Source organism: Hyla sarda, chromosome 8 (assembly GCF_029499605.1).
Source record: "Hyla sarda isolate aHylSar1 chromosome 8, aHylSar1.hap1, whole genome shotgun sequence".
Classification (NCBI taxonomy): Eukaryota; Metazoa; Chordata; class Amphibia; order Anura; family Hylidae; genus Hyla; species Hyla sarda.
The window spans coordinates 122,495,797-122,523,357 of NC_079196.1; the positions used below are offsets into that span (position 1 = coordinate 122,495,797).

At 43.4% G+C, this 27,561-nt stretch overlaps 16 pseudogenes; all 16 read right to left on the bottom strand.

Annotated features, from left to right (window-relative positions):
* Positions 1 to 55: 55 nt before the first annotated feature.
* Positions 56 to 319, bottom strand: LOC130288788 (U2 spliceosomal RNA; annotated as a pseudogene).
* Positions 320 to 1,768: 1,449 nt separating this feature from the next.
* On the bottom strand, positions 1,769 to 2,034 carry LOC130289778 (U2 spliceosomal RNA; annotated as a pseudogene).
* Positions 2,035 to 3,508: 1,474 nt separating this feature from the next.
* Positions 3,509 to 3,774, bottom strand: LOC130289148 (U2 spliceosomal RNA; annotated as a pseudogene).
* Positions 3,775 to 5,231: 1,457 nt separating this feature from the next.
* On the bottom strand, positions 5,232 to 5,499 carry LOC130288794 (U2 spliceosomal RNA; annotated as a pseudogene).
* A 1,475-nt stretch (positions 5,500 to 6,974) lies between these two features.
* LOC130289588 (U2 spliceosomal RNA) lies at positions 6,975 to 7,240 on the bottom strand (annotated as a pseudogene).
* Positions 7,241 to 8,689: 1,449 nt separating this feature from the next.
* On the bottom strand, positions 8,690 to 8,954 carry LOC130288167 (U2 spliceosomal RNA; annotated as a pseudogene).
* Positions 8,955 to 10,416: 1,462 nt separating this feature from the next.
* LOC130288786 (U2 spliceosomal RNA) lies at positions 10,417 to 10,680 on the bottom strand (annotated as a pseudogene).
* A 1,449-nt stretch (positions 10,681 to 12,129) lies between these two features.
* Positions 12,130 to 12,395, bottom strand: LOC130289779 (U2 spliceosomal RNA; annotated as a pseudogene).
* Positions 12,396 to 13,869: 1,474 nt separating this feature from the next.
* On the bottom strand, positions 13,870 to 14,135 carry LOC130289149 (U2 spliceosomal RNA; annotated as a pseudogene).
* A 1,468-nt stretch (positions 14,136 to 15,603) lies between these two features.
* On the bottom strand, positions 15,604 to 15,867 carry LOC130285739 (U2 spliceosomal RNA; annotated as a pseudogene).
* A 1,481-nt stretch (positions 15,868 to 17,348) lies between these two features.
* LOC130287725 (U2 spliceosomal RNA) lies at positions 17,349 to 17,612 on the bottom strand (annotated as a pseudogene).
* Positions 17,613 to 19,086: 1,474 nt separating this feature from the next.
* Positions 19,087 to 19,350, bottom strand: LOC130287726 (U2 spliceosomal RNA; annotated as a pseudogene).
* A 1,464-nt stretch (positions 19,351 to 20,814) lies between these two features.
* Positions 20,815 to 21,079, bottom strand: LOC130288168 (U2 spliceosomal RNA; annotated as a pseudogene).
* Positions 21,080 to 22,536: 1,457 nt separating this feature from the next.
* On the bottom strand, positions 22,537 to 22,800 carry LOC130287584 (U2 spliceosomal RNA; annotated as a pseudogene).
* Positions 22,801 to 24,261: 1,461 nt separating this feature from the next.
* Positions 24,262 to 24,525, bottom strand: LOC130285647 (U2 spliceosomal RNA; annotated as a pseudogene).
* Positions 24,526 to 25,986: 1,461 nt separating this feature from the next.
* On the bottom strand, positions 25,987 to 26,252 carry LOC130287762 (U2 spliceosomal RNA; annotated as a pseudogene).
* Between the last annotated feature and the right edge of the window lie 1,309 nt (positions 26,253 to 27,561).

The following is a 27,561-nucleotide window of genomic DNA, read 5'->3' on the forward strand; positions in this document are numbered from 1 at the left end:
AAATTCTCACCCACGGAGGATTAAATGAGAATCTTTCTTGTTTAACACTGGAATGGGGTGGTGCACTGTTCACTACCCGAAGATACTGCCACATCGGGTCAATGCATAGGGCGACAGAAGCAAGCTTCCAAATCAGCTCCCTTTCTCAAAAATCCATTTAATTTAGGGTCCCCAGATAGGGAACGTATGTATCAGTATGTGCTCACAAGTCACCCAAGTGCAAGTATTCACACAAAAAAAAACATGCCTCAGGATGCAATCTGTCGCAAGATCCTTTCTTTTTTTACACTTGATCTAAGCCAAAAGGCCTAGAGGGGATAACCGGGAAAGGGGTGGACCCAACCATGTCCCCTTCATGAGCACTCACATTACTCATAGGAATGGAAGGAAGGCTGGCAGCCAACCAGCCTCCCATACACTCTCTGGGTGGGTGGCAGTCAGCCACCCATACATACATACAGCACAGGCTAAACCCACATCATCACTTAAAAAAAGGACAGGCGACCATTGCACTCTGATGGAGCATTTAGCAATGCAATCCATAGCCTGGCTTTTGCCTGAACCCCCATCACTCCTCCTCTTGCATATAAGACAATATTTCAGATCTGCATATGAAAACAACACGCCTACCTTTGTTGCACATAGCTGCCTGCCTGTCTCTAGTTACCCCACTGGCTGTAGCTGCGTCCCTTCCGACATGGAATAACACCAACTGTAACGATAAACTGAAAATTAACAGTATAAACCTGCATAATTTTGGACTCTGGTATTTGCTGAATCCGGGTGACCTGACAACCGATGGTGGTGCCGCTGGTGATTCTGGCCTTCTTGGAATCTGTTGGGCCTATGTGTTAGCTCACACATCACTTGGGTATCCATGGTAACTACCACAACATGCTCATCTGCAGTTTACATCTAGCCCTAGAAGTGGCATTGAATGGCATTTTAAAAGTGCTAAGGGTCCTGGTGCAATAATCCTCCCATGAGGATCAGCCTCAACGGCTTAGTAGATTGCACTCATGTCAGCAACTGCATATACATTTTTTTTTCTTCCTGCTTCTTTCTTCATCCTTTTTTCTTTCTGTCATTCAGACTTTCATTCATTCGATCTCTCTCACTCACTTGCTTTAACTCATTTGTTCTCACTCACTCACTCACTCATTCACTCTCACTCACTCTCACTCTCTCACTCACTCGCTCACTAAGTCAATCTCTTTCTCTCTCTCTCTTTTTCTTTTTATATATATTTTTTTCCGTCTTCTTCTTCTTCTTCTTCAGACCCTGTCATAGCACTAATGCCTTTCCAATACCACCAGCAGATGGAGACACTCCATTGCAACATTGGTTGTGAGCAGCAGTTTCTAAAAACAGATGCCTCATGGCGGATTTCCCATCCATCAATGGATGGTAAAATTTGTTTTTATCATTCACTGACCACAGAAACCAATGCATGGTCAAGCAACAGCAATGACACACCCTTGTGTATAGGCATGAGACCCTCACGTCATTTAACAGGATTCAGCACCACCCACAAGACAGCTACCTGTCATGTCATGTCAAACCTGCACAGGTGTGCTAGATTATTATTATTTAGTTTTATTTTATTTTTTTACACCAATCAGTGTGCAAACATGGTCATTAAAACGCTAAATGAATAGACGTTCATAAACCAGTCAGTGCAACTCATCATTTTGGTCTCCAATTCTCAAACTCAAATTCTCACCAACGGAGGATTAAATGAGAATCTTTCTTGTTTAACACTGGAATGGGGTGGTGAACTGTTCACTACCCGAAGATACTGCCACATCGGGTCAATGCATAGGGCGACAGAAGCAAGCTTCCAAATCAGCTCCCTTTCTCAAAAATCCATTTAATTTATGGTCCCCAGATAGGGAACGTATGTATCAGTATGTGCTCACAAGTCACCCAAGTGCAAGTATTCACACAAAAAAAAAAACGTGCCTCAGGATGCGATCTGTCGCAAGATCCTTTCTTTTTTTACACTTGATCTAAGCCAAAAGGCCTAGAGGGGATAACCGGGAAAGGGGTGGACCCAACCATGTCCCCTTCATGAGCACTCACATTACTCATAGGAATGGAAGGAAGGCTGGCAGCCAACCAGCCTCCCATACACTCTCTGGGTGGGTGGCAGTCAGCCACCCATACATACATACAGCACAGGCTAAACCCACATCATCACTTAAAAAAAGGACAGGCGACCATTGCACTCTGATGGAGCATTTAGCAATGCAATCCATAGCCTGGCTTTTGCCTGAACCCCCATCACTCCTCCTCTTGCATATAAGACAATATTTCAGATCTGCATATGAAAACAACACGCCTACCTTTGTTGCACATAGCTGCCTGCCTGTCTCTAGTTACCCCACTGGCTGTAGCTGCGTCCCTTCCGACATGGAATAACACCAACTGTAACGATAAACTGAAAATTAACAGTATAAACCTGCATCATTTTGGACTCTGGTATTTGCTGAATCCGGGTGACCTGACAACCGATGGTGGTGCCGCTGGTGATTCTGGCCCTCTTGGAATCTGTTGGGCCTATGTGTTAGCTCACACATCACTTGGGTATCCATGGTAACTACCACAACATGGTCATCTGCAGTTTACATCTAGCCCTAGAAGTGGCATTGAATGGCATTTTAAAAGTGCTAAGGGTCCTGGTGCAATAATCCTCCCATGAGGATCAGCCTCAACGGCTTTGTAGATTGCACTCATGTCAGCAACTCCATATACATTTTTTTTTCTTCATGCTTCTTTCTTCATCCTTTTTTCTTTCTGTCATTCAGACTTTCATTCATTCGATCTCTCTCACTCACTTGCTTTAACTCATTTGTTCTCACTCACTCACTCACTCACTCAATCACTCACTCACTCATTCACTCTCACTCACTCTCACTCTCTCACTCACTCGCTCACTAAGTCAGTCTCTCTCTTTCTCTCTCTCTTTTTCTTTTTATATATATTTTTTTCCGTCTTCTTCTTCTTCTTCTTCTTCAGACCCTGTCATAGCACTAATGCCTTTCCAATACCACCAGCAGATGGAGACCCTCCATTGCAACATTGGTTGTGAGCAGCAGTTTCTAAAAACAAATGCCTCATGGTGGATTTCCCATCCATCAATGGATGGTAAATTTTGTTTTTATCATTCACTGACCACAGAAACCAATGCATGGTCAAGCAACAGCAATGACACACCCTTATGTATAGGCATGAGACCCTCATGTCATTTAACAGGATTCAGCACCACCCACAAGACAGCTACCTGTCATGTCATGTCAAACCTGCACAGGTGTGCTAGATTATTATTATTTAGTTTTATTTTATTTTTTTACACCAATCAGTGTGCAAACATGGTCATTAAAACGCAAAATGAATAGACATTCATAAACCAGTCAGTGCAACTCATCATTTTGGTCTCCAATTCTCAAACTCAAATTCTCATCCACGGAGGATTAAATGAGAATCTTTCTTGTTTAACACTGGAATGGGGTGGTGCACTGTTCACTACCCGAAGATACTGCCACATCGGGTCAATGCATAGGGCGACAGAAGCAAGCTTCCAAATCAGCTCCCTTTCTTAAAAATCCATTTAATTTATGGTCCCCAGATAGGGAACGTATGTATCAGTATGTGCTCACAAGTCACCCAAGTTCAAGTATTCACACAAAAAAAAAAACGTGCCTCAGGATGCGATCTGTCGCAAGATCCTTTCTTTTTTTACACTTGATCTAAGCCAAAAGGCCTAGAGGGGATAACCGGGAAAGGGGTGGACCCAACCATGTCCCCTTCATGAGCACTCACATTACTCATAGGAATGGAAGGAAGGCTGGCAGCCAACCAGCCTCCCATACACTCTCTGGGTGGGTGGCAGTCAGCCACCCATACATACATACAGCACAGGCTAAACCCACATCATCACTTAAAAAAAGGACAGGCGACCATTGCACTCTGATGGAGCATTTAGCAATGCAATCCATAGCCTGGCTTTTGCCTGAACCCCCATCACTCCTCCTCTTGCATATAAGACAATATTTCAGATCTGCATATGAAAACAACACGCCTACCTTTGTTGCACATAGCTGCCTGCCTGTCTCTAGTTACCCCACTGGCTGTAGCTGCGTCCCTTCCGACATGGAATAACACCAACTGTAACGATAAACTGAAAATTAACAGTATAAACCTGCATCATTTTGGACTCTGGTATTTGCTGAATCCGGGTGACCTGACAACCGATGGTGGTGCCGCTGGTGATTCTGGCCTTCTTGGAATCTGTTGGGCCTATGTGTTAGCTCACACATCACTTGGGTATCCATGGTAACTACCACAACATGGTCATCTGCAGTTTACATCTAGCCCTAGAAGTGGCATTGAATGGCATTTTAAAAGTGCTAAGGGTCCTGGTGCAATAATCCTCCCATGAGGATCAGCCTCAACAGCTTTGTAGATTGCACTCATGTCAGCAACTCCATATACATTTTTTTTTCTTCATGCTTCTTTCTTCATCCTTTTTTCTTTCTGTCATTCAGACTTTCATTCATTCGATCTCTCTCACTCACTTGCTTTAACTCATTTGTTCTCACTCACTCACTCACTCAATCACTCACTCACTCATTCACTCTCACTCACTCTCACTCTCTCACTCACTCGCTCACTAAGTCAGTCTCTCTCTCTCTCTCTCTTTTTCTTTTTATATATATTTTTTTCCGTCTTCTTCTTCTTCTTCAGACCCTGTCATAGCACTAATGCCTTTCCAATACCACCAGCAGATGGAGACACTCCATTGCAACATTGGTTGTGAGCAGCAGTTTCTAAAAACAAATGCCTCATGGCGGATTTCCCATCCATCAATGGATGGTAAATTTTGTTTTTATCATTCACTGACCACAGAAACCAATGCATGGTCAAGCAACAGCAATGACACACCCTTGTGTATAGGCATGAGACCCTCACGTCATTTAACAGGATTCAGCACCACCCACAAGACAGCTACCTGTCATGTCATGTCAAACCTGCACAGGTGTGCTAGATTATTATTATTTAGTTTTATTTTTTTACACCAATCAGTGTGCAAACATGGTCATTAAAACGCTAAATGAATAGACGTTCATAAACCAGTCAGTGCAACTCATCATTTTGGTCTCCAATTCTCAAACTCAAATTCTCACCCACGGAGGATTAAATGAGAATCTTTCTTGTTTAACACTGGAATGGGGTGGTGCACTGTTCACTACCCGAAGATACTGCCACATCGGGTCAATGCATAGGGCGACAGAAGCAAGCTTCCAAATCAGCTCCCTTTCTCAAAAATCCATTTAATTTATGGTCCCCAGATAGGGAACGTATGTATCAGTATGTGCTCACAAGTCACCCAAGTGCAAGTATTCACACAAAAAAAAAAAACGTGCCTCAGGATGAAATCTGTCGCAAGATCCTTTCTTTTTTTTACACTTGATCTAAGCCAAAAGGCCTAGAGGAGATAACCGGGAAAGGGGTGGACCCAACCATGTCCCCTTCATGAGCACTCACATTACTCATAGGAATGGAAGGAAGGCTGGCAGCCAACCAGCCTCCCATACACTCTCTGGGTGGGTGGCAGTCAGCCACCCATACATACATACAGCACAGGCTAAACCCACATCATCACTTAAAAAAAGGACAGGCGACCATTGCACTCTGATGGAGCATTTAGCAATGCAATCCATAGCCTGGCTTTTGCCTGAACCCCCATCACTCCTCCTCTTGCATATAAGACAATATTTCAGATCTGCATATGAAAACAACACGCCTACCTTTGTTGCACATAGCTGCCTGCCTGTCTCTAGTTACCCCACTGGCTGTAGCTGCGTCCCTTCCGACATGGAATAACACCAACTGTAACGATAAACTGAAAATTAACAGTATAAACCTGCATCATTTTGGACTCTGGTATTTGCTGAATCCGGGTGACCTGACAACCGATGGTGGTGCCGCTGGTGATTCTGGCTTTCTTGGAATCTGTTGGGCCTATGTGTTAGCTCACACATCACTTGGGTATCCATGGTAACTACCACAACATGGTCATCTGCAGTTTACATCTAGCCCTAGAAGTGGCATTGAATGGCATTTTAAAAGTGCTAAGGGTCCTGGTGCAATAATCCTCCCATGAGGATCAGCCTCAACGGCTTTGTAGATTGCACTCATGTCAGCAACTCCATATACATTTTTTTTTCTTCATGCTTCTTTCTTCATCCTTTTTTCTTTCTGTCATTCAGACTTTCATTCATTCGATCTCTCTCACTCACTTGCTTTAACTCATTTGTTCTCACTCACTCACTCACTCACTCACTCAATCACTCACTCACTCATTCACTCTCACTCACTCTCACTCTCTCACTCACTCGCTCACTAAGTCAGTCTCTCTCTCTCTCTCTCTCTTTTTCTTTTTATATATATTTTTTTCCGTCTTCTTCTTCTTCTTCTTCAGACCCTGTCATAGCACTAATGCCTTTCCAATACCACCAGCAGATGGAGACACTCCATTGCAACATTGGTTGTGAGCAGCAGTTTCTAAAAACAAATGCCTCATGGCGGATTTCCCATTCATCAATGGATGGTAAATTTTGTTTTTATCATTCACTGACCACAGAAACCAATGCATGGTCAAGCAACAGCAATGACACACCCTTGTGTATAGGCATGAGACCCTCACGTCATTTAACAGGATTCAGCACCACCCACAAGACAGCTACCTGTCATGTCATGTCAAACCTGCACAGGTGTGCTAGATTATTATTATTTAGTTTTATTTTATTTTTTTACACCAATCAGTGTGCAAACATGGTCATTAAAACGCTAAATGAATAGACATTCATAAACCAGTCAGTGCAACTCATCATTATGGTCTCCAATTCCCAAACTCAAATTCTCACCCACGGAGGATTAAATGAGAATCTTTCTTGTTTAACACTGGAATGGGGTGGTGCACTGTTCACTACCCGAAGATACTGCCACATCAGGTCAATGCATAGGGCGACAGAAGCAAGCTTCCAAATCAGCTCCCTTTCTCAAAAATCCATTTAATTTATGGTCCCCAGATAAGGAACGTATGTATCAGTATGTGCTCACAAGTCACCCAAGTGCAAGTATTCACACAAAAAAAAAAACGTGCCTCAGGATGCGATCTGTCGCAAGATCCTTTCTTTTTTTACACTTGATCTAAGCCAAAAGGCCTAGAGGGGATAACCGGGAAAGGGGTGGACCCAACCATGTCCCCTTCATGAGCACTCACATTACTCATAGGAATGGAAGGAAGGCTGGCAGCCAACCAGCCTCCCATACACTCTCTGGGTGGGTGGCAGTCAGCCACCCATACATACATACAGCACAGGCTAAACCCACATCATCACTTAAAAAAAGGACAGGCGACCATTGCACTCTGATGGAGCATTTAGCAATGCAATCCATAGCCTGGCTTTTGCCTGAACCCCCATCACTCCTCCTCTTGCATATAAGACAATATTTCAGATCTGCATATGAAAACAACACGCCTACCTTTGTTGCACATAGCTGCCTGCCTGTCTCTAGTTACCCCACTGGCTGTAGCTGCGTCCCTTCCGACATGGAATAACACCAACTGTAACGATAAACTGAAAATTAACAGTATAAACCTGCATCATTTTGGACTCTGGTATTTGCTGAATCCGGGTGACCTGACAACCGATGGTGGTGCCGCTGGTGATTCTGGCCTTCTTGGAATCTGTTGGGCCTATGTGTTAGCTCACACATCACTTGGGTATCCATGGTAACTACCACAACATGGTCATCTGCAGTTTACATCTAGCCCTAGAAGTGGCATTGAATGGCATTTTAAAAGTGCTAAGGGTCCTGGTGCAATAATCCTCCCATGAGGATCAGCCTCAACGGCTTTGCAGATTGCACTCATGTCAGCAACTCCATATACATTTTTTTTTCTTCATGCTTCTTTCTTCATCCTTTTTTCTTTCTGTCATTCAGACTTTCATTCATTCGATCTCTCTCACTCACTTGCTTTAACTAATTTGTTCTCACTCACTCACTCACTCAATCACTCACTCACTCATTCACTCTCACTCACTCTCATTCGCTCACTAAGTCAGTCTCTCTCTCTCTCTCTCTCTTTTTCTTTTTATATATATTTTTTTCCGTCTTCTTCTTCTTCAGACCCTGTCATAGCACTAATGCCTTTCCAATACCACCAGCAGATGGAGACACTCCATTGCAACATTGGTTGTGAGCAGCAGTTTCTAAAAACAAATGCCTCATGCCGGATTTCCCATCCATCAATGGATGGTAAATTTTGTTTTTATCATTCACTGACCACAGAAACCAATGCATGGTCAAGCAACAGCAATGACACACCCTTGTGTATAGGCATGAGACCCTCACGTCATTTAACAGGATTCAGCACCACCCACAAGACAGCTACCTGTCATGTCATGTCAAACCTGCACAGGTGTGCTAGATTATTATTATTTAGTTTTATTTTATTTTTTTACACCAATCAGTGTGCAAACATGGTCATTAAAACGCTAAATGAATAGACATTCATAAACCAGTCAGTGCAACTCATCATTTTGGTCTCCAATTCTCAAACTCAAATTCTCAACCACGGAGGATAAAATGAGAATCTTTCTTGTTTAACACTGGAATGGGGTGGTGCACTGTTCACTACCCGAAGATACTGCCACATCGGGTCAATGCATAGGGCGACAGAAGCAAGCTTCCAAATCAGCTCCCTTTCTCAAAAATCCATTTAATTTATGGTCCCCAGATAGGGAACGTATGTATCAGTATGTGCTCACAAGTCACCCAAGTGCAAGTATTCACACAAAAAAAAAACGTGCCTCAGGATGCGATCTGTCGCAAGATCCTTTCTTTTTTTACACTTGATCTAAGCCAAAAGGCCTAGAGGGGATAACCGGGAAAGGGGTGGACCCAACCATGTCCCCTTCATGAGCACTCACATTACTCATAGGAATGGAAGGAAGGCTGGCAGCCAACCAGCCTCCCATACACTCTCTGGGTGGGTGGCAGTCAGCCACCCATATATACATACAGCACAGGCTAAACCCACATCATCACTTAAAAAAAAGGACAGGCGACCATTGCACTCTGATGGAGCATTTAGCAATGCAATCCATAGCCTGGCTTTTGCCTGAACCCCCATCACTCCTCCTCTTGCATATAAGACAATATTTCAGATCTGCATATGAAAACAACACGCCTACCTTTGTTGCACATAGCTGCCTGCCTGTCTCTAGTTACCCCACTGGCTGTAGCTGCGTCCCTTCCGACATGGAATAACACCAACTGTAACGATAAACTGAAAATTAACAGTATAAACCTGCATCATTTTGGACTCTGGTATTTGCTGAATCCGGGTGACCTGACAACCGATGGTGGTGCCGCTGGTGATTCTGGCCTTCTTGGAATCTGTTGGGCCTATGTGTTAGCTCACACATCACTTGGGTATCCATGGTAACTACCACAACATGGTCATCTGCAGTTTACATCTATCCCTAGAAGTGGCATTGAATGGCATTTTAAAAGTGCTAAGGGTCCTGGTGCAATAATCCTCCCATGAGGATCAGCCTCAACGGCTTTGTAGATTGCACTCATGTCAGCAACTCCATATACATTTTTTTTTCTTCATGCTTCTTTCTTCATCCTTTTTTCTTTCTGTCATTCAGACTTTCATTCATTCGATCTCTCTCACTCACTTGCTTTAACTCATTTGTTCTCACTCACTCACTCACTCATTCACTCTCACTCCCTCACACTCTCTCACTCACTCGCTCACTAAGTCAGTCTCTCTCTCTCTCTCTCTTTTTCTTTTTATATATATTTTTTTCCGTCTTCTTCTTCTTCTTCTTCTTCTTCTTCTTCAGACCCTGTCATAGCACTAATGCCTTTCCAATACCACCAGCAGATGGAGACACTCCATTGCAACATTGGTTGTGAGCAGCAGTTTCTAAAAACAAATGCCTCATGGCGGATTTCCCATCCATCAATGGATGGTAAATTTTGTTTTTATCATTCACTGACCACAGAAACCAATGCATGGTCAAGCAACAGCAATGACACACCCTTGTGTATAGGCATGAGACCCTCACGTCATTTAACAGGATTCAGCACCACCCACAAGACAGCTACCTGTCATGTCATGTCAAACCTGCACAGGTGTGCTAGATTATTATTATTTAGTTTTATTTTATTTTTTTACACCAATCAGTGTGCAAACATGGTCATTAAAACGCTAAATGAATAGACGTTCATAAACCAGTCAGTGCAACTCATCATTTTGGTCTCCAATTCTCAAACTCAAATTCTCACCCACGGAGGATTAAATGAGAATCTTTCTTGTTTAACACTGGAATGGGGTGGTGCACTGTTCACTACCCGAAGATACTGCCACATCGGGTCAATGCATAGGGCGACAGAAGCAAGCTTCCAAATCAGCTCCCTTTCTCAAAAATCCATTTAATTTAGGGTCCCCAGATAGGGAACGTATGTATCAGTATGTGCTCACAAGTCACCCAAGTGCAAGTATTCACACAAAAAAAAACATGCCTCAGGATGCGATCTGTCGCAAGATCCTTTCTTTTTTTACACTTGATCTAAGCCAAAAGGCCTAGAGGGGATAACCGGGAAAGGGGTGGACCCAACCATGTCCCCTTCATGAGCACTCACATTACTCATAGGAATGGAAGGAAGGCTGGCAGCCAACCAGCCTCCCATACACTCTCTGGGTGGGTGGCAGTCAGCCACCCATACATACATACAGCACAGGCTAAACCCACATCATCACTTAAAAAAAGGACAGGCGACCATTGCACTCTGATGGAGCATTTAGCAATGCAATCCATAGCCTGGCTTTTGCCTGAACCCCCATCACTCCTCCTCTTGCATATAAGACAATATTTCAGATCTGCATATGAAAACAACACGCCTACCTTTGTTGCACATAGCTGCCTGCCTGTCTCTAGTTACCCCACTGGCTGTAGCTGCGTCCCTTCCGACATGGAATAACACCAACTGTAACGATAAACTGAAAATTAACAGTATAAACCTGCATAATTTTGGACTCTGGTATTTGCTGAATCCGGGTGACCTGACAACCGATGGTGGTGCCGCTGGTGATTCTGGCCTTCTTGGAATCTGTTGGGCCTATGTGTTAGCTCACACATCACTTGGGTATCCATGGTAACTACCACAACATGCTCATCTGCAGTTTACATCTAGCCCTAGAAGTGGCATTGAATGGCATTTTAAAAGTGCTAAGGGTCCTGGTGCAATAATCCTCCCATGAGGATCAGCCTCAACGGCTTAGTAGATTGCACTCATGTCAGCAACTGCATATACATTTTTTTTTCTTCCTGCTTCTTTCTTCATCCTTTTTTCTTTCTGTCATTCAGACTTTCATTCATTCGATCTCTCTCACTCACTTGCTTTAACTCATTTGTTCTCACTCACTCACTCACTCATTCACTCTCACTCACTCTCACTCTCTCACTCACTCGCTCACTAAGTCAATCTCTTTCTCTCTCTCTCTTTTTCTTTTTATATATATTTTTTTCCGTCTTCTTCTTCTTCTTCTTCAGACCCTGTCATAGCACTAATGCCTTTCCAATACCACCAGCAGATGGAGACACTCCATTGCAACATTGGTTGTGAGCAGCAGTTTCTAAAAACAGATGCCTCATGGCGGATTTCCCATCCATCAATGGATGGTAAAATTTGTTTTTATCATTCACTGACCACAGAAACCAATGCATGGTCAAGCAACAGCAATGACACACCCTTGTGTATAGGCATGAGACCCTCACGTCATTTAACAGGATTCAGCACCACCCACAAGACAGCTACCTGTCATGTCATGTCAAACCTGCACAGGTGTGCTAGATTATTATTATTTAGTTTTATTTTATTTTTTTACACCAATCAGTGTGCAAACATGGTCATTAAAACGCTAAATGAATAGACGTTCATAAACCAGTCAGTGCAACTCATCATTTTGGTCTCCAATTCTCAAACTCAAATTCTCACCAACGGAGGATTAAATGAGAATCTTTCTTGTTTAACACTGGAATGGGGTGGTGAACTGTTCACTACCCGAAGATACTGCCACATCGGGTCAATGCATAGGGCGACAGAAGCAAGCTTCCAAATCAGCTCCCTTTCTCAAAAATCCATTTAATTTATGGTCCCCAGATAGGGAACGTATGTATCAGTATGTGCTCACAAGTCACCCAAGTGCAAGTATTCACACAAAAAAAAAAACGTGCCTCAGGATGCGATCTGTCGCAAGATCCTTTCTTTTTTTACACTTGATCTAAGCCAAAAGGCCTAGAGGGGATAACCGGGAAAGGGGTGGACCCAACCATGTCCCCTTCATGAGCACTCACATTACTCATAGGAATGGAAGGAAGGCTGGCAGCCAACCAGCCTCCCATACACTCTCTGGGTGGGTGGCAGTCAGCCACCCATACATACATACAGCACAGGCTAAACCCACATCATCACTTAAAAAAAGGACAGGCGACCATTGCACTCTGATGGAGCATTTAGCAATGCAATCCATAGCCTGGCTTTTGCCTGAACCCCCATCACTCCTCCTCTTGCATATAAGACAATATTTCAGATCTGCATATGAAAACAACACGCCTACCTTTGTTGCACATAGCTGCCTGCCTGTCTCTAGTTACCCCACTGGCTGTAGCTGCGTCCCTTCCGACATGGAATAACACCAACTGTAACGATAAACTGAAAATTAACAGTATAAACCTGCATCATTTTGGACTCTGGTATTTGCTGAATCCGGGTGACCTGACAACCGATGGTGGTGCCGCTGGTGATTCTGGCCCTCTTGGAATCTGTTGGGCCTATGTGTTAGCTCACACATCACTTGGGTATCCATGGTAACTACCACAACATGGTCATCTGCAGTTTACATCTAGCCCTAGAAGTGGCATTGAATGGCATTTTAAAAGTGCTAAGGGTCCTGGTGCAATAATCCTCCCATGAGGATCAGCCTCAACGGCTTTGTAGATTGCACTCATGTCAGCAACTCCATATACATTTTTTTTTCTTCATGCTTCTTTCTTCATCCTTTTTTCTTTCTGTCATTCAGACTTTCATTCATTCGATCTCTCTCACTCACTTGCTTTAACTCATTTGTTCTCACTCACTCACTCACTCACTCAATCACTCACTCACTCATTCACTCTCACTCACTCTCACTCTCTCACTCACTCGCTCACTAAGTCAGTCTCTCTCTTTCTCTCTCTCTTTTTCTTTTTATATATATTTTTTTCCGTCTTCTTCTTCTTCTTCTTCTTCAGACCCTGTCATAGCACTAATGCCTTTCCAATACCACCAGCAGATGGAGACCCTCCATTGCAACATTGGTTGTGAGCAGCAGTTTCTAAAAACAAATGCCTCATGGTGGATTTCCCATCCATCAATGGATGGTAAATTTTGTTTTTATCATTCACTGACCACAGAAACCAATGCATGGTCAAGCAACAGCAATGACACACCCTTATGTATAGGCATGAGACCCTCATGTCATTTAACAGGATTCAGCACCACCCACAAGACAGCTACCTGTCATGTCATGTCAAACCTGCACAGGTGTGCTAGATTATTATTATTTAGTTTTATTTTATTTTTTTACACCAATCAGTGTGCAAACATGGTCATTAAAACGCAAAATGAATAGACATTCATAAACCAGTCAGTGCAACTCATCATTTTGGTCTCCAATTCTCAAACTCAAATTCTCATCCACGGAGGATTAAATGAGAATCTTTCTTGTTTAACACTGGAATGGGGTGGTGCACTGTTCACTACCCGAAGATACTGCCACATCGGGTCAATGCATAGGGCGACAGAAGCAAGCTTCCAAATCAGCTCCCTTTCTTAAAAATCCATTTAATTTATGGTCCCCAGATAGGGAACGTATGTATCAGTATGTGCTCACAAGTCACCCAAGTTCAAGTATTCACACAAAAAAAAAAACGTGCCTCAGGATGCGATCTGTCGCAAGATCCTTTCTTTTTTTACACTTGATCTAAGCCAAAAGGCCTAGAGGGGATAACCGGGAAAGGGGTGGACCCAACCATGTCCCCTTCATGAGCACTCACATTACTCATAGGAATGGAAGGAAGGCTGGCAGCCAACCAGCCTCCCATACACTCTCTGGGTGGGTGGCAGTCAGCCACCCATACATACATACAGCACAGGCTAAACCCACATCATCACTTAAAAAAAGGACAGGCGACCATTGCACTCTGATGGAGCATTTAGCAATGCAATCCATAGCCTGGCTTTTGCCTGAACCCCCATCACTCCTCCTCTTGCATATAAGACAATATTTCAGATCTGCATATGAAAACAACACGCCTACCTTTGTTGCACATAGCTGCCTGCCTGTCTCTAGTTACCCCACTGGCTGTAGCTGCGTCCCTTCCGACATGGAATAACACCAACTGTAACGATAAACTGAAAATTAACAGTATAAACCTGCATCATTTTGGACTCTGGTATTTGCTGAATCCGGGTGACCTGACAACCGATGGTGGTGCCGCTGGTGATTCTGGCCTTCTTGGAATCTGTTGGGCCTATGTGTTAGCTCACACATCACTTGGGTATCCATGGTAACTACCACAACATGGTCATCTGCAGTTTACATCTAGCCCTAGAAGTGGCATTGAATGGCATTTTAAAAGTGCTAAGGGTCCTGGTGCAATAATCCTCCCATGAGGATCAGCCTCAACAGCTTTGTAGATTGCACTCATGTCAGCAACTCCATATACATTTTTTTTTCTTCATGCTTCTTTCTTCATCCTTTTTTCTTTCTGTCATTCAGACTTTCATTCATTCGATCTCTCTCACTCACTTGCTTTAACTCATTTGTTCTCACTCACTCACTCACTCAATCACTCACTCACTCATTCACTCTCACTCACTCTCACTCTCTCACTCACTCGCTCACTAAGTCAGTCTCTCTCTCTCTCTCTCTTTTTCTTTTTATATATATTTTTTTCCGTCTTCTTCTTCTTCTTCTTCTTCAGACCCTGTCATAGCACTAATGCCTTTCCAATACCACCAGCAGATGGAGACACTCCATTGCAACATTGGTTGTGAGCAGCAGTTTCTAAAAACAAATGCCTCATGGCGGATTTCCCATCCATCAATGGATGGTAAATTTTGTTTTTATCATTCACTGACCACAGAAACCAATGCATGGTCAAGCAACAGCAATGACACACCCTTGTGTATAGGCATGAGACCCTCACGTCATTTAACAGGATTCAGCACCACCCACAAGACAGCTACCTGTCATGTCATGTCAAACCTGCACAGGTGTGCTAGATTATTATTATTTAGTTTTATTTTATTTTTTTACACCAATCAGTGTGCAAACATGGTCATTAAAACGCAAAATGAATAGACATTCATAAACCAGTCAGTGCAACTCATCAGTTTGGTCTCCAATTCTCAAACTCAAATTCTCATCCACGGAGGATTAAATGAGAATCTTTCTTGTTTAACACTGGAATGGGGTGGTGCACTGTTCACTACCCGAAGATACTGCCACATCGGGTCAATGCATAGAGCGACAGAAGCAAGCTTCCAAATCAGCTCCCTTTCTCAAAAATCCATTTAATTTATGGTCCCCAGATAGGGAACGTATGTATCAGTATGTGCTCACAAGTCACCCAAGTTCAAGTATTCACACAAAAAAAAACGTGCCTCAGGATGCGATCTGTCGCAAGATCCTTTCTTTTTTTACACTTGATCTAAGCCAAAAGGCCTAGAGGGGATAACCGGGAAAGGGGTGGACCCAACCATGTCCCCTTCATGAGCACTCACATTACTCATAGGAATGGAAGGAAGGCTGGCAGCCAACCAGCCTCCCATACACTCTCTGGGTGGGTGGCAGTCAGCCACCCATACATACAGCACAGGCTAAACCCACATCATCACTTAAAAAAAAGGACAGGCGACCATTGCACTCTGATGGAGCATTTAGCAATGCAATCCATAGCCTGGCTTTTGCCTGAACCCCCATCACTCCTCCTCTTGCATATAAGACAATATTTCAGATCTGCATATGAAAACAACACGCCTACCTTTGTTGCACATAGCTGCCTGCCTGTCTCTAGTTACCCCACTGGCTGTAGCTGCGTCCCTTCCGACATGGAATAACACCAACTGTAACGATAAACTGAAAATTAACAGTATAAACCTGCATCATTTTGGACTCTGGTATTTGCTGAATCCGGGTGACCTGACAACCGATGGTGGTGACGCTGGTGATTCTGGCCTTCTTGGAATCTGTTGGGCCTATGCATTAGCTCACACATCACTTGAGTATCCATGGTAACTACCACAACATGGTCATCTGCAGTTTACATCTAGCCCTAGAAGTGGCATTGAATGGCATTTTAAAAGTGCTAAGGGTCCTGGTGCAATAATCCTCCCATGAGGATCAGCCTCAACGGCTTTGTAGATTGCACTCATGTCAGCAACTCCATATACATTTTTTTTTCTTCATGCTTCTTTCATCATCCTTTTTTCTTTCTGTCATTCAGACTTTCATTCATTCGATCTCTCTCACTCACTTGCTTTAACTCATTTGTTCTCACTCACTCACTCACTCAATCACTCACTCACTCATTCACTCTCACTCACTCTCACTCTCTCACTCACTCGCTCACTAAGTCAGTCTCTCTCTCTCTCTCTCTCTCTCTCTCTCTCTCTCTCTCTTTTTCTTTTTATATATATTTTTTTCCGTCTTCTTCTTCTTCTTCAGACCCTGTCATAGCACTAATGCCTTTCCAATACCACCAGCAGATGGAGACACTCCATTGCAACATTGGTTGTGAGCAGCAGTTTCTAAAAACAAATGCCTCATGGCGGATTTCCCATCCATCAATGGATGGTAAATTTTGTTTTTATCATTCACTGACCACAGAAACCAATGCATGGTCAAGCAACAGCAATGACACACCCTTGTGTATAGGCAGGAGACCCTCACGTCATTTAACAGGATTCAGCACCACCCACAAGACAGCTACCTGTCATGTCATGTCAAACCTGCACAGGTGTGCTAGATTATTATTATTTAGTTTTATTTTATTTTTTTACACCAATCAGTGTGCAAACATGGTCATTAAAACGCTAAATGAATAGACGTTCATAAACCAGTCAGTGCAACTCATCATTTTGGTCTCCAATTCTCAAACTCAAATTCCCACCCACAGAGGATTAAATGAGAATCTTTCTTGTTTAACACTGGAATGGGGTGGTGCACTGTTCACTACCCGAAGATACTGCCACATCGGGTCAATGCATAGGGCGACAGAAGCAAGCTTCCAAATCAGCTCCCTTTCTCAAAAATCCATTTAATTTATGGTCCCCAGATAGGGAACGTATGTATCAGTATGTGCTCACAAGTCACCCAAGTGCAAGTATTCACACAAAAAGAAACGTGCCTCAGGATGCGATCTGTCGCAAGATCCTTTCTTTTTTTACACTTGATCTAAGCCAAAAGGCCTAGAGGGGATAACCGGGAAAGGGGTGGACCCAACCATGTCCCCTTCATGAGCACTCACATTACTCATAGGAATGGAAGGAAGGCTGGCAGCCAACCAGCCTCCCATACACTCTCTGGGTGGGTGGCAGTCAGCCACCCATACATACATACATACATACAGCACAGGCTAAACCCACAACATCACTTAAAAAAAGGACAGGGGACCATTGCACTCTGATGGAGCATTTAGCAATGCAATCCATAGCCTGGCTTTTGCCTGAACCCCCATCACTCCTCCTCTTGCATATAAGACAATATTTCAGATCTGCATATGAAAACAACACGCCTACCTTTGTTGCACATAGCTGCCTGCCTGTCTCTAGTTACCCCACTGGCTGTAGCTGCGTCCCTTCCGACATGGAATAACACCAACTGTAACGATAAACTGAAAATTAACAGTATAAACCTGCATCATTTTGGACTCTGGTATTTGCTGAATCCGGGTGACCTGACAACCGATGGTGGTGCCGCTGGTGATACTGGCCTTCTTGGAATCTGTTGGGCCTATGTGTTAGCTCACACATCACTTGGGTATCCATGGTAACTACCACAACATGGTCATCTGCAGTTTACATCTAGCCCTAGAAGTGGCATTGAATGGCATTTTAAAAGTGCTAAGGGTCCTGGTGCAATAATCCTCCCATGAGGATCAGCCTCAACGGCTTTGTAGATTGCACTCATGTCAGCAACTCCATATACATTTTTTTTTCTTCATGCTTCTTTCTTCATCCTTTTTTCTTTCTGTCATTCAGACTTTCATTCATTCGATCTCTCCCACTCACTTGCTTTAACTCATTTGTTCTCACTCACTCACTCAATCACTCACTCACTCATTCACTCTCACTCACTCTCACTCTCTCACTCACTCGCTCACTAAGTCAGTCTCTCTCTCTCTCTCTCTCTCTCTCTTTTTCTTTTTATATATATTTTTTTCCGTCTTCTTCTTCTTCTTCAGACCCTGTCATAGCACTAATGCCTTTCCAATACCACCAGCAGATGGAGACACTCCATTGCAACATTGGTTGTGAGCAGCAGTTTCTAAAAACAAATGCCTCATGGCGGATTTCCCATCCATCAATGGATGGTAAATTTTGTTTTTATCATTCACTGACCACAGAAACCAATGCATGGTCAAGCAACAGCAATGACACACCCTTGTGTATAGGCAGGAGACCCTCACGTCATTTAACAGGATTCAGCACCACCCACAAGACAGCTACCTGTCATGTCATGTCAAACCTGCACAGGTGTGCTAGATTATTATTATTTAGTTTTATTTTATTTTTTTACACCAATCAGTGTGCAAACATGGTGATTAAAACGCTAAATGAATAGACGTTCATAAACCAGTCAGTGCAACTCATCATTTTGGTCTCCAATTCTCAAACTCAAATTCCCACCCACAGAGGATTAAATGAGAATCTTTCTTGTTTAACACTGGAATGGGGTGGTGCACTGTTCACTACCCGAAGATACTGCCACATCGGGTCAATGCATAGGGCGACAGAAGCAAGCTTCCAAATCAGCTCCCTTTCTCAAAAATCCATTTAATTTATGGTCCCCAGATAGGGAACGTATGTATCAGTATGTGCTCACAAGTCACCCAAGTGCAAGTATTCACACAAAAAGAAACGTGCCTCAGGATGCGATCTGTCGCAAGATCCTTTCTTTTTTTACACTTGATCTAAGCCAAAAGGCCTAGAGGGGATAACCGGGAAAGGGGTGGACCCAACCATGTCCCCTTCATGAGCACTCACATTACTCATAGGAATGGAAGGAAGGCTGGCAGCCAACCAGCCTCCCATACACTCTCTGGGTGGGTGGCAGTCAGCCACCCATACATACATACATACATACAGCACAGGCTAAACCCACATCATCACTTAAAAAAAGGACAGGCGACCATTGCACTCTGATGGAGCATTTAGCAATGCAATCCATAGCCTGGCTTTTGCCTGAACCCCCATCACTCCTCCTCTTGCATATAAGACAATATTTCAGATCTGCATATGAAAACAACACGCCTACCTTTGTTGCACATAGCTGCCTGCCTGTCTCTAGTTACCCCACTGGCTGTAGCTGCGTCCCTTCCGACATGGAATAACACCAACTGTAACGATAAACTGAAAATTAACAGTATAAACCTGCATCATTTTGGACTCTGGTATTTGCTGAATCCGGGTGACCTGACAACCGATGGTGGTGCCGCTGGTGATTCTGGCCTTCTTGGAATCTGTTGGGCCTATGTGTTAGCTCACACATCACTTGGGTATCCATGGTAACTACCACAACATGGTCATCTGCAGTTTACATCTAGCCCTAGAAGTGGCATTGAATGGCATTTTAAAAGTGCTAAGGGTCCTGGTGCAATAATCCTCCCATGAGGATCAGCCTCAACGGCTTTGTAGATTGCACTCATGTCAGCAACTCCATATACATTTTTTTTTCTTCATGCTTCTTTCTTCATCCTTTTTTCTTTCTGTCATTCAGACTTTCATTCATTCGATCTCTCCCACTCACTTGCTTTAACTCATTTGTTCTCACTCACTCACTCAATCACTCACTCACTCATTCACTCTCACTCACTCTCACTCTCTCACTCACTCGCTCACTAAGTCAGTCTCTCTCTCTCTCTCTTTTTCTTTTTATATATATTTTTTTCCGTCTTCTTCTTCTTCTTCAGACCCTGTCATAGCACTAATGCCTTTCCAATACCACCAGCAGATGGAGACACTCCATTGCAACATTGGTTGTGAGCAGCAGTTTCTAAAAACAAATGCCTCATGGCGGATTTCCCATCCATCAATGGATGGTAAATTTTGTTTTTATCATTCACTGACCACAGAAACCAATGCATGGTCAAGCAACAGCAATGACGCACCCTTGTGTATAGGCATGAGACCCTCACGTCATTTAACAGGATTCAGCACCACCCACAAGACAGCTACCTGTCATGTCATGTCAAACCTGCACAGGTGTGCTAGATTATTATTATTTAGTTTTATTTTATTTTTTTACACCAATCAGTGTGCAAACATGGTCATTAAAACGCCAAATGAATAGACGTTCATAAACCAGTCAGTGCAACTCATCATTTTGGTCTCCAATTCTCAAACTCAAATTCTCACCCACGGAGGATTAAATGAGAATCTTTCTTGTTTAACACTGGAATGGGGTGGTGCACTGTTCACTACCCGAAGATACTGCCACATCGGGTCAATGCATAGGGCGACAGAAGCAAGCTTCCAAATCAGCTCCCTTTCTCAAAAATCCATTTAATTTATGGTCCCCAGATAGGGAACGTATGTATCAGTATGTGCTCACAAGTCACCCAAGTGCAAGTATTCACACAAAAAAAAAACGTGCCTCAGGATGCGATCTGTCGCAAGATCCTTTCTTTTTTTACACTTGATCTAAGCCAAAAGGCCTAGAGGGGATAACCGGGAAAGGGGTGGACCCAACCATGTCCCCTTCATGAGCACTCACATTACTCATAGGAATGGAAGGAAGGCTGGCAGCCAACCATATACTCTCTGGGTGGGTGGCAGTCAGCCACCCATACATACATACAGCACAGGCTAAACCCACACCATCACTTAAAAAAAGGACAGGTGACCATTGCACTCTGATGGAGCATTTAGCAATGCAATCCATAGCCTGGCTTTTGCCTGAACCCCCATCACTCCTCCTCTTGCATATAAGACAATATTTCAGATCTGCATATGAAAACAACACGCCTACCTTTGTTGCACATAGCTGCCTGCCTGTCTCTAGTTACCCCACTGGCTGTAGCTGCGTCCCTTCCAACATGGAATAACACCAACTGTAACGATAAACTGAAAATTAACAGTATAAACCTGCATCATTTTGGACTCTGGTATTTGCTGAATCCGGGTGACCTGACAACCGATGGTGGTGCCGCTGGTGATTCCGGCCTTCTTGGAATCTGTTGGGCCTATGTGTTAGCTCACACATCACTTGGGTATCCATGGTAACTACCACAACATGGTCATCTGCAGTTTACATCTAGCCCTAGAAGTGGCATTGAATGGCATTTTAAAAGTGCTAAGGGTCCTGGTGCAATAATCCTCCCATGAGGATCAGCCTCAACTGCTTTGTAGATTGCACTCATGTCAGCAACTCCATATACATTTTTTTTTCTTCATGCTTCTTTCTTCATCCTTTTTTCTTTCTGTCATTCAGACTTTCATTCATTCGATCTCTCTCACTCACTTGCTTTAACTCATTTGTTCTCACTCACTCACTCACTCACTCACTCATTCACTCTCACTCACTCTCACTCTCTCACTCACTCGCTCACTAAGTCAGTCTCTCTCTCTCTCTCTCTCTTTTTCTTTTTATATATATTTTTTTCAGTCTTCTTCTTCTTCTTCTTCTTCTTCAGACCCTGTCATAGCACTAATGCCTTTCCAATACCACCAGCAGATGGAGACACTCCATTGCAACATTGGTTGTGAGCAGCAGTTTCTAAAAACAAATGCCTCATGGTGGATTTCCCATCCATCAATGGATGGTAAATTTTGTTTTTATCATTCACTGACCACAGAAACCAATGCATGGTCAAGCAACAGCAATGACACACCCTTGTGTATAGGCATGAGACCCTCACGTCATTTAACAGGATTCAGCACCACCCACAAGACAGCTACCTGTCATGTCATGTCAAACCTGCACAGGTGTGCTAGATTATTATTATTTAGTTTTATTTTATTTTTTTACACCAATCAGTGTGCAAACATGGTCATTAAAACGCTAAATGAATAGACGTTCATAAACCAGTCAGTGCAACTCATCATTTTGGTCTCCAATTCTCAAACTCAAATTCTCACCCACGGAGGATTAAATGAGAATCTTTCTTGTTTAACACTGGAATGGGGTGGTGCACTGTTCACTACCCGAAGATACTGCCACATCGGGTCAATGCATAGGGCGACAGAAGCAAGCTTCCAAATCAGCTCCCTTTCTCAAAAATCCATTTAATTTATGGTCCCCAGATAGGGAACGTATGTATCAGTATGTGCTCACAAGTCACCCAAGTGCAAGTATTCACACAAAAAAAAACGTGCCTCAGGATGCGATCTGTCGCAAGATCCTTTCTTTTTTTACACTTGATCTAAGCCAAAAGGCCTAGAGGGGATAACCGGGAAAGGGGTGGACCCAACCATGTCCCCTTCATGAGCACTCACATTACTCATAGGAATGGAAGGAAGGCTGGCAGCCAACCAGCCTCCCATACACTCTCTGGGTGGGTGGCAGTCAGCCACCCATACATACATACAGCACAGGCTAAACCCACACCATCACTTAAAAAAAGGACAGGCGACCATTGCACTCTGATGGAGCATTTAGCAATGCAATCCATAGCCTGGCTTTTGCCTGAACCCCCATCACTCCTCCTCTTGCATATAAGACAATATTTCAGATCTGCATATGAAAACAACACGCCTACCTTTGTTGCACATAGCTGCCTGCCTGTCTCTAGTTACCCCACTGGCTGTAGCTGCGTCCCTTCCGACATGGAATAACACCAACTGTAACGATAAACTGAAAATTAACAGTATAAACCTGCATCATTTTGGACTCTGGTATTTGCTGAATCCGGGTGACCTGACAACCGATGGTGGTGCCGCTGGTGATTCTGGCCTTCTTGGAATCTGTTGGGCCTATGTGTTAGCTCACACATCACTTGGGTATCCATGGTAACTACCACAACATGGTCATCTGCAGTTTACATCTAGCCCTAGAAGTGGCATTGAATGGCATTTTAAAAGTGCTAAGGGTCCTGGTGCAATAATCCTCCCATGAGGATCAGCCTCAACTGCTTTGTAGATTGCACTCATGTCAGCAACTCCATATACATTTTTTTTTCTTCATGCTTCTTTCTTCATCCTTTTTTCTTTCTGTCATTCAGACTTTCATTCATTCGATCTCTCTCACTCACTTGCTTTAACTCATTTGTTCTCACTCACTCACTCACTCACTCATTCACTCTCACTCACTCTCACTCTCTCACTCACTCGCTCACTAAGTCAGTCTCTCTCTCTCTCTCTCTCTTTTTCTTTTTATATATATTTTTTTCAGTCTTCTTCTTCTTCTTCTTCTTCTTCAGACCCTGTCATAGCACTAATGCCTTTCCAATACCACCAGCAGATGGAGACACTCCATTGCAACATTGGTTGTGAGCAGCAGTTTCTAAAAACAAATGCCTCATGGCGGATTTCCCATCCATCAATGGATGGTAAATTTTGTTTTTATCATTCACTGACCACAGAAACCAATGCATGGTCAAGCAACAGCAATGACACACCCTTGTGTATAGGCATGAGACCCTCACGTCATTTAACAGGATTCAGCACCACCCACAAGACAGCTACCTGTCATGTCATGTCAAACCTGCACAGGTGTGCTAGATTATTATTATTTAGTTTTATTTTATTTTTTTACACCAATCAGTGTGCAAACATGGTCATTAAAACGCTAAATGAATAGACGTTCATAAACCAGTCAGTGCAACTCATCATTTTGGTCTCCAATTCTCAAACTCAAATTCTCACCCACGGAGGATTAAATGAGAATCTTTCTTGTTTAACACTGGAATGGGGTGGTGCACTGTTCACTACCCGAAGATACTGCCACATCGGGTCAATGCATAGGGCGACAGAAGCAAGCTTCCAAATCAGCTCCCTTTCTCAAAAATCCATTTAATTTATGGTCCCCAGATAGGGAACGTATGTATCAGTATGTGCTCACAAGTCACCCAAGTGCAAGTATTCTCACAAAAAAAAACGTGCCTCAGGATGCGATCTGTCGCAAGATCCTTTCTTTTTTTACACTTGATCTAAGCCAAAAGGCCTAGAGGGGATAACCGGGAAAGGGGTGGACCCAACCATGTCCCCTTCATGAGCACTCACATTACTCATAGGAATGGAAGGAAGGCTGGCAGCCAACCAGCCTCCCATACACTCTCTGGGTGGGTGGCAGTCAGCCACCCATACATACATACAGCACAGGCTAAACCCACACCATCACTTAAAAAAAGGACAGGCGACCATTGCACTCTGATGGAGCATTTAGCAATGCAATCCATAGCCTGGCTTTTGCCTGAACCCCCATCACTCCTCCTCTTGCATATAAGACAATATTTCAGATCTGCATATGAAAACAACACGCCTACCTTTGTTGCACATAGCTGCCTGCCTGTCTCTAGTTACCCCACTGGCTGTAGCTGCGTCCCTTCCGACATGGAATAACACCAACTGTAACGATAAACTGAAAATTAACAGTATAAACCTGCATCATTTTGGACTCTGGTATTTGCTGAATCTGGGTGACCTGACAACCGATGGTGGTGCCGCTGGTGATTCTGGCCTTCTTGGAATCTGTTGGGCCTATGTGTTAGCTCACACATCACTTGGGTATCCATGGTAACTACCACAACATGGTCATCTGCAGTTTACATCTAGCCCTAGAAGTGGCATTGAATGGCATTTTAAAAGTGCTAAGGGTCCTGGTGCAATAATCCTCCCATGAGGATTAGCCTCAACTGCTTTGTAGATTGCACTCATGTCAGCAACTCCATATACATTTTTTTTTCTTCATGCTTCTTTCTTCATCCTTTTTTCTTTCTGTCATTCAGACTTTCATTCATTCGATCTCTCTCACTCACTTGCTTTAACTCATTTGTTCTCACTCACTCACTCACTCACTCATTCACTCTCACTCACTCTCACTCTCTCACTCACTCGCTCACTAAGTCAGTCTCTCTCTCTCTCTCTCTCTTTTTCTTTTTATATATATTTTTTTCAGTCTTCTTCTTCTTCTTCTTCTTCTTCAGACCCTGTCATAGCAGTAATGCCTTTCCAATACCACCAGCAGATGGAGACACTCCATTGCAACATTGGTTGTGAGCAGCAGTTTCTAAAAACAAATGCCTCATGGCGGATTTCCCATCCATCAATGGATGGTAAATTTTGTTTTTATCATTCACTGACCACAGAAACCAATGCATGGTCAAGCAACAGCAATGACACACCCTTGTGTATAGGCATGAGACCCTCACGTCATTTAACAGGATTCAGCACCACCCACAAGACAGCTACCTGTCATGTCATGTCAAACCTGCACAGGTGTGCTAGATTATTATTATTTAGTTTTATTTTATTTTTTTACACCAATCAGTGTGCAAACATGGTCATTAAAACGCTAAATGAATAGACGTTCATAAACCAGTCAGTGCAACTCATCATTTTGGTCTCCAATTCTCAAACTCAAATTCTCACCCACGGAGGATTAAATGAGAATCTTTCTTGTTTAACACTGGAATGGGGTGGTGCACTGTTCACTACCCGAAGATACTGCCACATCGGGTCAATGCATAGGGCGACAGAAGCAAGCTTCCAAATCAGCTCCCTTTCTCAAAAATCCATTTAATTTATGGTCCCCAGATAGGGAACATATGTATCAGTATGTGCTCACAAGTCACCCAAGTGCAAGTATTCACACAAAAAAAAAAACGTGCCTCAGGATGCGATCTGTCGCAAGATCCTTTCTTTTTTTACACTTGATCTAAGCCAAAAGGCCTAGAGGGGATAACCGGGAAAGGGGTGGACCCAACCATGTCCCCTTCATGAGCACTCACATTACTCATAGGAATGGAAGGAAGGCTGGCAGCCAACCAGCCTCCCATACACTCTCTGGGTGGGTGGCAGTCAGCCACCCATACATACATACAGCACAGGCTAAATCCACATCATCACTTAAGAAAAGGACAGGCGACCTTTGCACTCTGATGGAGCATTTAGCAATGCAATCCATAGCCTGGCTTTTGCCTGAACCCCCATCACTCCTCCTCTTGCATATAAGACAATATTTCAGATCTGCATATGAAAACAACACGCCTACCTTTGTTGCACATAGCTGCCTGCCTGTCTCTAGTTACCCCACTGGCTGTAGCTGCGTCCCTTCCGACATGGAATAACACCAACTGTAATGATAAACTGAAAATTAACAGTATAAACCTGCATCATTTTGGACTCTGGTATTTGCTGAATCCGGGTGACCTGACAACCGATGGTGGTGCCGCTGGTGATTCTGGCCTTCTTGGAATCTGTTGGGCCTATGTGTTAGCTCACACATCACTTGGGTATCCATGGTAACTACCACAACATGGTCATCTGCAGTTTACATCTAGCCCTAGAAGTGGCATTGAATGGCATTTTAAAAGTGCTAAGGGTCCTGGTGCAATAATCCTCCCATGAGGATCAGCCTCAACGGCTTTGTAGATTGCACTCATGTCAGCAACTCCATATACATTTTTTTTTCTTCATGCTTCTTTCTTCATCCTTTTTTCTTTCTGTCATTCAGACTTTCATTCATTCGATCTCTCTCACTCACTTGCTTTAACTCATTTGTTCTCACTCACTCACTCACTCACTCAATCACTCACTCACTCATTCACTCTCACTCACTCTCACTCTCTCACTCACTCGCTCACTAAGTCAGTCTCTCTCTCTCTCTCTCTTTTTCTTTTTATATATATTTTTTTCCGTCTTCTTCTTCTTTTTCTTCTTTAGACCCTGTCATAGCACTAATGCCTTTCCAATACCACCAGCAGATGGAGACACTCCATTGCAACATTGGTTGTGAGCAGCAGTTTCTAAAAACAAATGCCTCATGGCGGATTTCCCATCCATCAATGGATGGTAAATTTTGTTTTTATCATTCACTGACCACAGAAACCAATGCATGGTCAAGCAACAGCAATGACACACCCTTGTGTATAGGCATGAGACCCTCACGTCATTTAACAGGATTCAGCACCACCCACAAGACAGCTACCTGTCATGTCATGTCAAACCTGCACAGGTGTGCTAGATTATTATTATTTAGTTTTATTTTAT